The sequence below is a fragment of the Arvicanthis niloticus genome, chromosome 5 (assembly GCF_011762505.2).
Source record: "Arvicanthis niloticus isolate mArvNil1 chromosome 5, mArvNil1.pat.X, whole genome shotgun sequence".
In the NCBI taxonomy this organism is placed as follows: domain Eukaryota; kingdom Metazoa; phylum Chordata; class Mammalia; order Rodentia; family Muridae; genus Arvicanthis; species Arvicanthis niloticus.
In genome coordinates this window covers 71,566,152-71,579,868 of record NC_047662.1, presented here as the reverse complement: position 1 = coordinate 71,579,868, position 13,717 = coordinate 71,566,152, and the positions used below count along the sequence as shown (strand labels likewise).

Genomic DNA, 13,717 nt, shown 5'->3' with positions numbered 1-13,717 from the left:
GAGTCACTGAGCAATTTGCCAGTTTGAATTGTCTACTCTGTGAGTTATGAAATTTGTTGTCTCCGGGGCAAGTCAGTTTTTTGGCATCTGTGTTTAAAAAGGCAGGTTTAGTACTAGGAAACATTGTTGGAATTTGTCCCTCCTCTTCTCAACTTCTGCAGAAATGTAATCACAATCTTTCCTTGGAGCTCAGGTATTTTGACTATTGTTTTAAAATTAAATCCATGCATTGCTATAAATTCTGCCATTTACAGTTGTAAGGAGGAAGCATGTATTGATTTTACAGACATGGTATTTCAAAAGCATAATTCTTTTTAAACAAACAAAATAATTTGGTATTTGAAAAGCACTTGTGAAGCTTCAGTGTGAACTCTATAGGATAAGGATGGCAGAGAAGCAACAATGAATGATGGAGAAGTGGCCATGTTGGACACACTCGACTCACCTGGAGCCAAAGCCCATCACATCTGTCAACATTGGGGCCAGCATCCTGACAGCCAGGCACTGCCACTGGGGTTTCACAGGCCAAGAACTGCTTGCTTTTTATTTCTATCTGGAACAGAATATAATATCAATCAGCTTTCTATTTCCTTTCAAACTTAATAAAATACTCATTTTATTATATTTTATGTCATATGAGACATTCAGTTATCAGAATATTCAACACAGAACGAACAGTAAACTTTTGACCTCTCTAATTTGCACCTCAATGGTTAACACTGCACCTGTGTCAATCAAGGGACCATCTATAGTTTATCTTCTATAAAGCAGTTCTTGTAAAAGCTTATTACTTCAGTGCAATCATTTATATCAATTTGGTTTAAGTAATTGATATGATAATTTAAACAGTCATTTTATATGCATTTTCTTTAAAGACTATAAATCCAAATTCATTTTAAACCCCAAGAGAAGCAAATTTCAAAAACATTATGAATAAAGCTGCTATGAACATAATTTAGAGCAAGTGTCATTGTGATGTAGTAGAGCATCTTTTGGGTATATGTCCAAGAGTGGTATAGCTGGGTCTTGAAATAGAACCATTCCCAAGTTTCTGAGAAACTGCCAAATTGATTTCCAAAGTGATTGTACGAGTTTGCAATCCCATCAGCAATGGAGGAGTGTTTCCTTTGCTCCACATTCTTGCCAACATGTGATGCCACTTCAGCATTTGATCTTAGCCATTCCTCTGTACCACAATTTTTAATTGGGTTCTTTGGCTTGGTGGTGTCTAATTTCTTGAATTATTTATACATTTTAGATATTAGTCCTTTGTCAGATATAGGGTTGGCTAAGATCTTTTTCTCATTCTGTAGGATGTGTTTTTTGTCTTATTGATGGTATCCTTAGCCTTGGAAAAACTTCAGTTTCATGAGGATCCATTTATTATTTGCTGATCTTAGTGTCTGCACTGGAAACAACCTAGATGTCCCTCAACAGAAGAATGAATACAGAAAATGTGGTACATCTACACATTGGAATACTATCCAGTTATTTAAAACAAGAACATCATGAAATTTGCAGGCAAATGGATAGAACCAGAAAATATCATCCTGAGTGAGGTAACCCAGATCCAAAGGACATGCGTGGTACATACTCACTTATAAGTGGATGTTAGCCATACAGTACAGGATAACCTTGCTACAATCCACAGACCCAAAGAAACTAAGTAATAAGCAGGATCTAAGAGAGGATGTATGAAGTTCACTTAGAAGGAGAAAACTAATACTCATAGGAGGTAGTTGGAGAAAGGGAACAAGGTAGAAGAGAGGGTTAGCAGGGGCTAGAGATGGGGATAAGATGATGGGAAAGGAGGAGTGGGAGAGGGCTGAGAGTGAGAACAGAAATTAATCAGGGTCATCTCTGAGACTATCTGAAGAGCTGGGCCTGGTGAGCCTATAAAGCCTCCATATGGGTAATCCTATTTGAGATTCCTATTAACTATGGGGATATGAAGGATGTGAAGTCTCCATATATGGAATATGGAGATTGAAGGGGCCACCTCCTACAGCCAGGCTGGATTTCAAATGAAGGGAGGGGAACATCAGCCCCAAAACAAAACCTTCCACCCCAAATTTGTCCTGCCTGAAAGAAGCACGGGTATAGTACAGAAAAAAGGAATGGCCAACCAAGCACTGTTCCAAATTGAGACCATTTCCACAGGAGAGGGCCAATAAATCCCTGACACTATTAATGATACTCTGCTATGCTTGTAGACATAAGCCTAACATAGCTGTCTCGTGAGAGGTTTCATCCAGGAGCAAATGGAAACAGATACAGAGACCCACAGTTAACTGTCATGTAGTTCTCACCAAGTCTTCTGGAAGAGAAGGGCATAGAATTGAGCAAGTCAGAGGAGTCAAAACAACCACAAGAAAACCTACAGAATAAACTAAACTGTCCTACACAGGCTCAGCAAGACTGAGCCATTAGCCAAGAAGCTTGCAGAGGTTGGACCTAGCCACCCCTTCATATTTGGAGAGGATGTGCAGCTTGGTTTTCCAATGAGAATGCTACAGAAGCAAGGTCTGTCTCTGAATCTGTTGTCTGCTATTGGATCCCCTTCCCATAGCTGGCCTGCCAGTTTTGCTTCAGTGGAAGAGGATGTACTTAGTCCTGATGGGACTGGCTGTCTCTGGGCAGGGTGGAGACCTGAGCCTTGCCTCTTTTCTGGGGAGGAAGGAAGAGGGAGTGGGCAAATTTTTAAGGGTGAGACTGAGAGGGGGACTGCAATCTGGATGTAAAGTCAATAAATAAATAAATTAATAAAAAATATCATTTACAATTGTTAAGGAAAGGGATATATTAATAGTACTTAAACTATCCTAATGCAATTGCGACAGCATTCTGTTTGTCCTACCTCATGTACTTTATCATGAGAGATACTGAGGGGGACAACTATCTCATCGAATAAGGCAGGGTACCGTTGCTGCGAAACTTGTGAAGAGCACACAAGAAAGTTATCAGCATGGACAATCCTTTAGGCTGGGCTGCCTGTGGGAGTGAGATGTATCAAGTATGACAGGTCTTCCTTTCAGCACTATGAAACCCACTGGACCTACTCTGCGTTCAGGTGCACTCATGTCTTCACAATGAGGTGCACTGAACTCCCTGAAGAGAAGGCAGCAGTGCATGAGATTGTCCAAAGTAGTCTCTCTCTCTCTCTCTCTCTCTCTCTCTCTCTCTCTCTCTCTCTCTCTCTCTCTCTCTGTCTCTGTCTCTCTTTCCCTCCCTTCCTTCCCCCCCTCCTCTCTCATCTTTGCCTACTTCCTGCATTTGACTCTGGTTGAGTCTTAGGGACTTTGGGCTACTTGCTGATATTTCTAATATTCTTTATACTCTTGCCTGATCCACTTACCATAATGCCTTTTATCACTTGCTGATCTACCGGGCACTAATTAGCTGTCGGCATCCCCACCTGATTCTGGTACTAGCTTCTGCAACAAAATAATGCGACTCCATACTCCACATATCTCAATGTCTATCCCTACCTCAAACACTGCCTTCCAGTGTCCACCTGGGTTGCTTATTCCATTTCACCTGATTTTGCTCACTTAATAGTTCTTTGTGTTTGTTTAATTTTTTGGTGAAGTGTTACATCTTTAGGAAAGAACCACTTGAATTATGAAACCTGACTTCAAAATTGACTATTCTTCTACTCTTCTAGATCTCTTTTATAATTCAGAGAATTTTTTATTATTATTATTATTATTATTATTATTATTATTATTATTAAACCCTTTCTTATCCCTTGGGCTTTTTCTGTTCTTGTGTTCATCAGTTCTCACTTAGACAAAACAATAACTTTGATGTAGTGATTCAGTCCTATGTAATGGCAGAAGGGATTTTCAAATTAGGATAATTTAATGAAATTAAATTATCCTAATTTGAAAATCCCTTCTGTGTAAATATTCTATTAATCCCTTCTGTGTAAATATTCTAAATAGGTTCTATTAAAGAACCTATTTACACAAATATGGCTCTATGTGGGAAATTGCCCATGTGGTATAGTAGACTTTCCCTGCCCAGGTTCCATGCAGTAGAAGAAGAGGAGTAACTACTATTACAAAATACCAGAATAGTGTATAATATCTATAGGGACCTTCTGTAATGGAGCAATGATCTTTGATATAGGGTCACAGGTAGCACAGGCTGACAAGGAAGGTGGGAGCCCGAGCATAAAAGACAATCTTCTCCCTTCCATCAAGTTTTCAATGAGATAAACACACTGAAACCCCATGTACCAAGGAGGTTTGGAGATTGCTGATGAGGTTCAGATGCACTAGTTTCTAAGTTAGGCAAGAACATCAGAAATAAACAAGGTGAAATAAAACAGAGCCAGCAGCCATTTCTATGCATACTGAAGGTATGAAATGAAAATTATCAAAACCATATCTATATTTCTTTTATGATGTAAAAATATGACCTAACAAATCACCGAAATCTTGTAGCTCTCTAAATTATCAGCTGTATATTTAATAATACGTGCTTCATACCTTTCTTAGGTTAACATCAGAGCACTTTAAAGCACACACCATTAAGAGTTTCACTACATTAGTACTAATGGCAGCGTTGGCCCCTCAATGCAGCGGATAAAGAAAGCGTTATAATGCCAAACTCTATGTCTCCAATAAGCTGCACATTTCCAAACCTGCATTTCCATGAGTTTTCCTTCTGCTAAGAATGATTCATCTCCTGTCATCTCTAATACACTTTCCTAGAAAGCTCATACTTTACAGCAATAAAGTAATAATGTATTAGTTGCTTGTCTCATTCTTTTGACAAGATACCTGTTAAAGACCAAGAAGAAAAGTTTCTCTGGGCTCTGTAAAGCCATAGCCAACTAGCAGCACAGCATCTGCTCAGTCCAACTCAGTCCAACTCAGTCCCCATAGTCCTCCACAATCCAGAGACTGTTTAAATGTCCAAAGGTCATTTGAGACTCAAAGAAATTCCTTATCTTTACAAGTCAAAAAGTTACATAATTCCGACATGCAATGGTGCAGACTAAGTATTCCCTATCCACAATGGAGGGATGGGTTAGAGCAAAGGAAAAGTGGATCAAAGCAATATCCATACCCAGCAGGGAAAATACCAAATTCTGCAACTCCCCATCACACATCTGGAATTCATGATAGAATCATCTGGACTGCAAGGGACTTAAGTAGCCTTCTAGCTGAGCGGCCTATAGCACATTTGTCTTATGTCCTGGGCCAACCCCACCTGATTCCTCATCCTCACGGGTCTCCATCACAACTTAGAAATCATTGTCACAGCTTTATTCAATAGCTTCAGAAGACATCTGACAACAGCATTTGCGTGGATTCCAAATGCTGCCACTCAATGTCTGGATTCAGCTTCCTGGACTAAGTTGCATCAATTTCTCTGTGATTACCTATTCAATGACAATGTTAGCTCAGTCTCTCTCCTTTCTCATTAATTTGTATTTTCATGAGTTGGAGTGTTTGGTGGGTGGTGTCTTGCAAACCACAAGCATTCTCTTCAACAGGCACTAAACTACTTAACAATCACAGATGTTTTAATGTCTGCATTCTCCTTAACATAAAGTGCATATGTTTGCTCACCTACAGTTCTTTGCAAAACCATATTTTTCTTATCTTTCTGCTCTCTTTTTGCACCCACAATTGCAGATATGAATGAGATCGGCAAGCAGCAACCATAATGCACCCTGAATACTGTGATATTTTGGAATAAAATTAATTCATTTGCTTTAAAGGAAGGCTCACTCAAACTCTTAAGATATGGGCCTGATGCACTAAGCCCTTGGCATGGATATCACACAAATAGTTCTTAACCCAGGTTAGGATGAAGTCTCTGCTTCCCTCTGAAATCTTCTAAGCCAGGTCTCCACTGTCCACCTTTCTGTAATCATAATATCCCATCCTGATGGCCCAATAAACCTTGCTGATGCCATTTTAAGATGTTTTTAGCTGAAAGTTCCAAAGTCTTTTCTGGTTCTTTATGCCATAGCAGGCTCCTCTCAGATTGAAACTTAGTATCCTGCAGGGAGGCTCCTTAAGTCGAAAAAAAAATTGTGAAGGTTCATGAGAAACTGACCTAATTTATAAGGACACCTTCTTCCTAGAGTAAACAATAAATGCTGCCAAAAGTCATTACCAGATCAGCAAAGCTGCTGAGAAGACTCTCAGCAGAACTTCCTGGTCAGACTGGTTGACTTACTTAGAAAGGACACTTCATCCTGCTGAGCTGCCTGCAATCAATGTTCTCCAGGTTCCCAGCTTTTGTGAGTTGTAACCACAGCTTGGTGAGTGGTGATGGCGGTGATGGTGATGTGGGTGGTGGTGGTGAGAATGGGCTTTGGTGATGCAGTATTTGAGTTAGTTTTGCTCCTGTAAATAATTGGACGTTGGTGGTTTCTGACTTTGTCCTGTCCTGGGCTAGCTGTCTAGGGTAAGTATACATATGGATTGTGTCTACAAGAAACATCAGGCTTACAAGGGCAACATACTCACTTGTGGCACCATTTTTTTCATTATTATTTCTTTGCCTTATTGTTTGTCTGTTGCTGCAAAAAATATGTGTCAAAGTAGTTTAAGGAAGAGAGTGTTTTGGCTCACGAGTTGAGCTCAAAGTACTTCATTATTAGGAAGTTTTAATGGCAAATTTTTCAGGCAACTTGCAGAGAATGTGGTGTATTCCTGCTCAGCTATCTTCATCCTCTGTATCCAGCCAGGGTCTTCCTACCTTAAACAAACTAATCCAGATAAACCTTCATAGCCATGACCACAGACTTGTTCCTGGTAATTCTAGAGCCTCCCAAGATGCCAATTAATCTGTATTAACAGTTTCAGATAAGAAGGCTATCCTGAGCTGGTATGGAAGCTGTTTATTCTTTATTTGTTCTCCAGGTGACAGAGAACATTGCATAGATCCTTGAGGAGGCAGACATCATAGCTAAGAAGTGTATGCCTTCAGGAGCTTTTCAGTCAATACATTCTGGTTTGTGTTTTTTTTTTTTTTTAGACAGGGTTTTTCTGTGTAAGACTGGCTGTCCTGGAACTCACTCTGTAGACCAGGCTGGCCTGGAACTCAGAAATCCACCTGCCTCTGCCTCCCAAGTGCTGGGATTAAAGGCGTGCGCCATCACTGCTCGGCCAGTCAATACATTCTGTCTCTACCTTCCAAATGTTGGTCTTACAGGTACATGCCATCACTCTGTTTATGTGGTGCTGGTGTCCAAACCCAGGGCTTTCTGCACAGGAGACAAGTACAGAGCCGTTCTGAGCTCTGAAGAACACTTGCGTTCACCTAATGTGTTCCAAAGAATAATTAAAAGTAATTTAAAATGGAGTTTAAACCACTTTTTTTGATTGCTAAAAAAAAAGGCTTCCTCTCATATTTATTAAAAATACAAATTCTACTATGTGGCTAGATAATGAATTTCCATGATCTACAATGTTAAGTGACACAGAACCTACAAGCATCCATTTTGTTCCTTTCAATCAACTACATTACACTGTGCTTACTTACAAATCGTTTATTGGAATATAATACATGCACATGCACATATGCGCCTGCGCGCGCGCACACACACACACACACACAGAGAGAGAGAGAGAGAGAGAGAGAGAGAGAGAGAGAGAGAGAGAGACATACAAACAGGCACAGGCACACATTCCTATCTCAGTTTCCTCTTAAAATTCTCATGATTTTCCCATGGAGACTTTTATTTTACTAAATGTTATTTGAAACATTTCTCAATAAATAAAATCATCTTCATTATCTGACTTTCTTTTGTTCTTACATACAAGAAACACTTTAATTCCCTTGAAATTGATTTTGATATTTAACAAGTTATAAATTTGGATGAATGTAGTTTTCTGTGGAGTGAACATGTAGGAAAATGCCTGTAAATGTTTGTGGAGACATTAAATATATATATATGCAATTATTAATATGGTTAGAGTCAGATTTCTTCCCCTTGAGAATTAAATCAATTTGTTCTTCTTCTGGCAATTTATCATACTGCTAAATATGATAGGTGAAAATTATATCTCACAGTGATTTTAATTAACATTTAAATATATGACTGAGGTTGAGTATCATATTTTAATGGATATTAGTGTATATTTTCCATGAAATATATGTGAATATCTTCACAACTGTTATTCTAATTTCAACCCGAAGGATGTGTTTTCTTCTTTTTTCTCCTACATGAAGCAAAGCCATTAACTACATCAGCAAAATATTTTTTGGTGTTTGAGATTTGAAAGCCTTTGTTGCAAACCTATGATGGAAAGCGCCATATCGTACAGAGGTCCCACAGTGCCCTCTAGTGGTATGATTTTCGATTGCACCTTTCCTGCATTGTTATTCAGGGCAAACAAAACATCAGAAGACAGCTAGATTGAGGGAATCTTCCCTAGCTTTTAAGTCTACTCAGCATCTCTTGGTCCTGAGATAAGAAAATGCAATCGAAGTTAAGCATTAGATAAAACATTAGCACTACTATAACACCAAAGGGACAAATTACTGTCTGCAAATATTGGGTGTCGTGTTCAGATTTATTTTCTCTTGCTACTTTAAACAAAGTAGATTTGAGATATTTAATCAGCAAGCTGCAGTGTTTTAATTACAGTAGAGCATGCAAAAATTAAATGAGAAAATAAATTACATCCATGCAATATAGCAAAATTGGAAGAAGAGAATAAATCAGCATAAGATTATGAGAAAGCTCTGAAGAATGAGTGTGCTTGTTGATTTGGGACTTAGGTAATTCCTTAGTCCACATGAATAACATTTTCTACAAATGTGCATAGACAAATTTTATTCTTGTCCTTCTTTGAAGAATGTGGAACTCTGTGTGTCCAAAATGTAATACTATATGCTCATTTTGTTTTGTATGCATACTGTATATGTAGGTGTATTGATGTGTAACAGTTTCCTCTGAGATTGAAACATTTGCATCATTAGGTGAAGTTTCTCAAGCAAGAGGGTGAACAACTCAGAGTGGCTCCAGGAAGTCCTGAAACTGACTAGATTCACTAGGCTACTCCTTATCAGGAGTGAACAATAAAGTCTGATAGTCCCTCTACAATAAAAGGAAACTGAGCTGCAAAGGCTGCCCTTAGAAACAAAAAGCTACAAAGAAGACTCTGCTGCCTTGAAGAAGCAGAAGCCAGCTGAGCTGCTGTAAAGAGGTTTAGAGAAATTGAGCCACATGGAAGGGACAAGTTCCAACCTGTTGAGCTGTCTGTAGACTGAGTGATGCACTCCAGGTTCCCAGGTTTGTTAGCTGTCATACATGCTGAGGTGATCTTTGCTGAAGCAGTTGTCTTTGTAAGTAGCCCCTCACCCATGTTTCTCTAATAACCCTGATAAAGCTGACGGCTCGGGTTGGATGTTGGTGGTAACAGTAATTTTGTCTGTTGTGGCAACCTATCTTAGCACGAGTTGACATGTATATTGCATCTCTGCGGGAAAGTCTTGTCAAACATCATATGTGTGCAGGGTCATGTGTGTGAAGGTAGAGGACAGAAATAAAGATCTGGTGCTTTTCCTGATACCTCTCCACTTTATTATTTTTAGAAAGGGTATCACTAGACATGGAGTTCCTGGAACAATCTAAAATGCCTGGCTGGTACTCAAGTCCCACCCTCCCTAGCTCTGGAATTGCAAGTTTTTAAAGTGTTTGTGGAGATCTAACCTCAGGTCCTTGGATTACTGTAAAAAACTACTAACTCAGCTGACACATCCCTGAGCATTAGACTCTGACGTAGTACGCTAATCAAACGCTGAAGAGTAGCAATAAAGGGTGAAGTGACCTATCAGCACAAAGTACACGGCTCCCTTAAGAAACTGATTGATTCTGATTCCAAATGACACTGAAAACAAATGGAGTATTTGAATAGAAAACTGACAGGACACTCTGGCTGGATGGTAAGAAGCAACATGAAGATGGCAAAAATGAAAACCAAAGAAATATTGTAAAATTCTACAGCAAGGATATAGACTATGTGAACAGGCCTTGGAACAGAACCAAAGCAGTGCAGACAGCAAATGTTTAGAACATGCTTTGAACAAATTTGATGTGAAGTCTCAAAAATGAGGGGTAGATTATGGCTTTGTCGCTAAGTATATGGAAACAGAGTGAGCACACTTATGGAAGAAGATAATTAAGCCAGGGTGAGCAATGGGTGGGCATTAAGATCCACTGTGAACTTGTCAATTTCAAGATAACTTGTCAATTTCAAGATGCTTGTTTGGGTTTATATGTAGACACCAGAGAAGTAGATATAGAAAAACAAATTTCAGAGGAAAAATACACCTAGACTTACAACTTTGGAAATCAGTAGGCAAAAAAAAAAAAAAAAAAAAAAAAAAAAAAAAAAAAAAATGCTATCAACAAAGTAGGAAAAACAATTAAGAAAGAAAGCCCAAGGACTAAAGTCCTGGGGTGCCAGCTTTGGATTTGAGAACAGAAACATAAAATAAGCAAATAAGAATAAAATCTGCTTTCTGTGTGTAGGTAATTTACAGAGTGTGGTCCCAAACCCACAAAGAGCACTGGCGGAAGACCAGTGTCCCCTGTTCTGTCAACTGCTATAGTAAATAACATTCAAGGAGGTCAGCATCCATGCTGTGTTCTCCGTGTAGAAAACATGCTGATCTGACCCGCTCAGGTGACAATGTTTTGTTGTGGTGGATGCTGGACTAAAGCATCAGGAAGTTCGAAGTGGACAGAAATTCTAGAACAGTCTGTGCCATTATCATTAAAAGTAGAAAAACCGCCTGGCGGTGGTGGCATTGGGAGGCAGAGGCAGGCAGATTTCTGAGTTCGAGGCCAGCCTGGTCTACAGAGTGAGTTCCAGGACGGCCAGGGCTACACAGAGAAACCCTGTCTCGGAAAAAAAAAAAAAAAGTAGAAAAACAATAAAACAATAAATTATAATGAATTAATTATTTCTATATCAAGAGCTAGTTCTCCCCAAATTTCTTTCGTTTTATTTCTTATTGGATATTTTATTTATTTACATTTCAAATGTTATCCCATTTCCCGGTTTCCCCTCCAGAACCCCCCTATCCCATCCCCTCTTCCCCTGCTTCCATGAGGGTGCTCCCCTGCCTGCCCACCTACTCCCTACACTGAGGCATCTCGGTGCCTTCACAGGACCAAGGGTCTCCCCTCTCACTGATGCCCTACAAGGCCATCCTCTGCTACATATGTAGCTGGAGCCATGGGTCCCTCCACTTTGTACTCTTCGGTTGGTTATTTAGTCCCTGGGAGCTCTGGAGTTCTGATTGGTTGATATTGTTGTTCTTCCTATGGGGTTGCAAACCTGTTCAGCTTCCTCAATCTTTTCTCTAAGTCCTCCATTGGGGACACAGTGCTCAGTCCAATGGTTGGCTGTGAACATCGCCTCTGTTTTTGTCAGGCTCAGACAGAGGCTGTCATAGCTGTCTCCCAAAATTTCTAAAGACTAAGTCCTACAATGTACCCTAGTTGTAATGAAAATAAGATAAAAGTAAACTAAAAAAGAAAAGCTTGTGTGTTGTGGATGGGCCTGGTGTTGTTTGTATTCTACTGTTAATTCCGCTTTCCTGAGAAGGGCTGTCTAGAACAAGAAATGAGTCAGGTACTCAGGACGTCTTGTGAACCATCTCTTAATGAGTTAAAGAGCCAGTAACTGGCTGAGTAGGAAGCTAGAGACTTTCAGGTTGGATAGGAGAAGAGAGGAGGGAGAGAGAGTGGGTTTTCGGATTGAACAGTGATGAGGCAAATCTGCCAGGATTCACCACTAGAAGATTTAAAATTAATATGGCTTACAAGATTAGCATTCTAGTCGTTGTACCCAGAGATTGACTTGCCATTATTTCTAAGCTAAGTTTGTGTGGTGTTTTTTTCATGTGGCAACTCAACTAGATTCAAGAGAGAAAGATATGGTGACAAAATGTAGGTTTACCTAATGTGCACCACAAAGGCCATGGGTGATTTGAGACACAGAGCTGGCTGCTGGCTTTGTAGTGACCTGCCAGAGGAAACTTAGTGAGTTTGGTGGAAAGATTTTGCAGCTCTAGTGCCATGTGTCTCGCTGGTGCCAGCAGTAGTGCGGCAACTGCCGATCGCTGTTAATACCTCCCATAACACATGTGCATGTGTACTCATATACCTCTCTCTCTCTCTCTCTCTCTCTCTCTCTCTCTCTCTCTCTCTCTCTCACACACACACACACACACACACACACACACACACACATACCTAAGTATGTATGAAACCTAAGAAAATAAAGTTGAAAGCGATTCAGGAAATACGGTAGATCAATACCTTTAACCAAACTATAAAACACTGGATCTTATGAAGCTTCTCACATCTTCCCTTACGTACACTGGCGTACTTCACTTCTCATGTTAGACACCATTTGCAGAAAGTGTACGTCTCTCTTACTAATAGGAGAAAGTATATGCCCATAATTCTCATTATTCTGTGATGCATTAAGATGTAGGTATTTTTAAACCATGGTAAATAACTGACCAATGAGCACGCACTTCGTACTCAAGTATATGACTATTGATTAAATAAGGAGGATTGTTGGACAACTTACTTATATTGAAATGTAAAAAATTCATGTGCATAGCTACAAAATTCCTAGCCTAGTAAGAGGCATGTGGAATATTAGTCATTAAGTTTTGCTGACAACTACAAAATAAATCCCCAATGCAAAGATGTTACCAATTTAAATTTTTTAAAAAATTGGATCAACAGAGTTTTTCCAGTTTTTCAAAAGGCATTAAAATTTTGCCTTGACTTGTTGATTTTTTTCAACAGTGGTGACACTGTTGAAAGGAGGATGCTCTGCTCACAAGGCTACCAAATCCAAAATCAGGTGGCTTCTGGGATCACGGCTTGATCGGTAGATAGAAAAACTGGAGAGGACCACAAATACAGAGAGAGAGCAAAGCAGTAATAGTCATCTAAATTCTGAAGTCACAAAGGTTTTTCTTCAATATGTTTCTGGCATATTATCAAGAGACATTTTGCAAACAAAATGAAAGTCGACTCAAAGGAGTTCCACTGCCATTTAAAATGTGTTTTAACTGAAGCACAACGAGATGTGAAACAGAACTATGAATATGTGCTGACTCATTATCATTTTATAATGCAAATGCCAGAATGAATAATGATTATATATTAATATCCCTGTTTTGAAAACCATGCATAGCATTCTGTTCACTTGTGAAGACTAGAGACTGTCTAAAAAAAAAAAAAAAAAGTGAACTATTTAGTCCAAAAGCCAAAAAGCACTATAAAACAACTAATCTTTTCATAAAACAGCACTTGTATGAGCTGAAGAGTCAACACTGTTTTGTTTTCAGATTTGCTTATAAGCACAAAGGCTTATTCAATATAGTAAGTAGGTAGTTCTTGTTTTAATGAAACTAGAGATAATGGTGACTTTTGAGATTCAAATTCATTCCCAGTGAATTTAGAATATTTTCTAGACATAGCAGTTGTCTTTAAGTAGTGAGACATGTAGGTCTGAGAAGCCCAATTAGATTTTACTCTAATTTATGCTTCTTAAATCTAAGGCCCTGGAAAATAGCTTTTTTTGGGGGGGGGGGTGACTACTTAATATTCTAGGCTATCTCACTTTTTTTCTTTATTTTTTCTTGTAGTACAAAAACACAATAAACAATTTGGCTCTGCCCATTAAGACACACAAGTAACACATCTAATAGG

At 39.1% G+C, this 13,717-nt stretch overlaps 1 long non-coding RNA gene across 1 annotated transcript in view; it reads right to left on the bottom strand.

The window, feature by feature from the left end:
* Window positions 1–480: 480 nt before the first annotated feature.
* Window positions 481–13,717, bottom strand: part of LOC143442427 (uncharacterized) — a 587,780-nt gene continuing 574,543 nt past the window's right edge. Inside the window, exon 4 of the long non-coding RNA XR_013110637.1 lies at window positions 481–553. This is a non-coding gene — a long non-coding RNA (uncharacterized LOC143442427). The remainder of the gene's footprint in view (window positions 554–13,717) is intronic.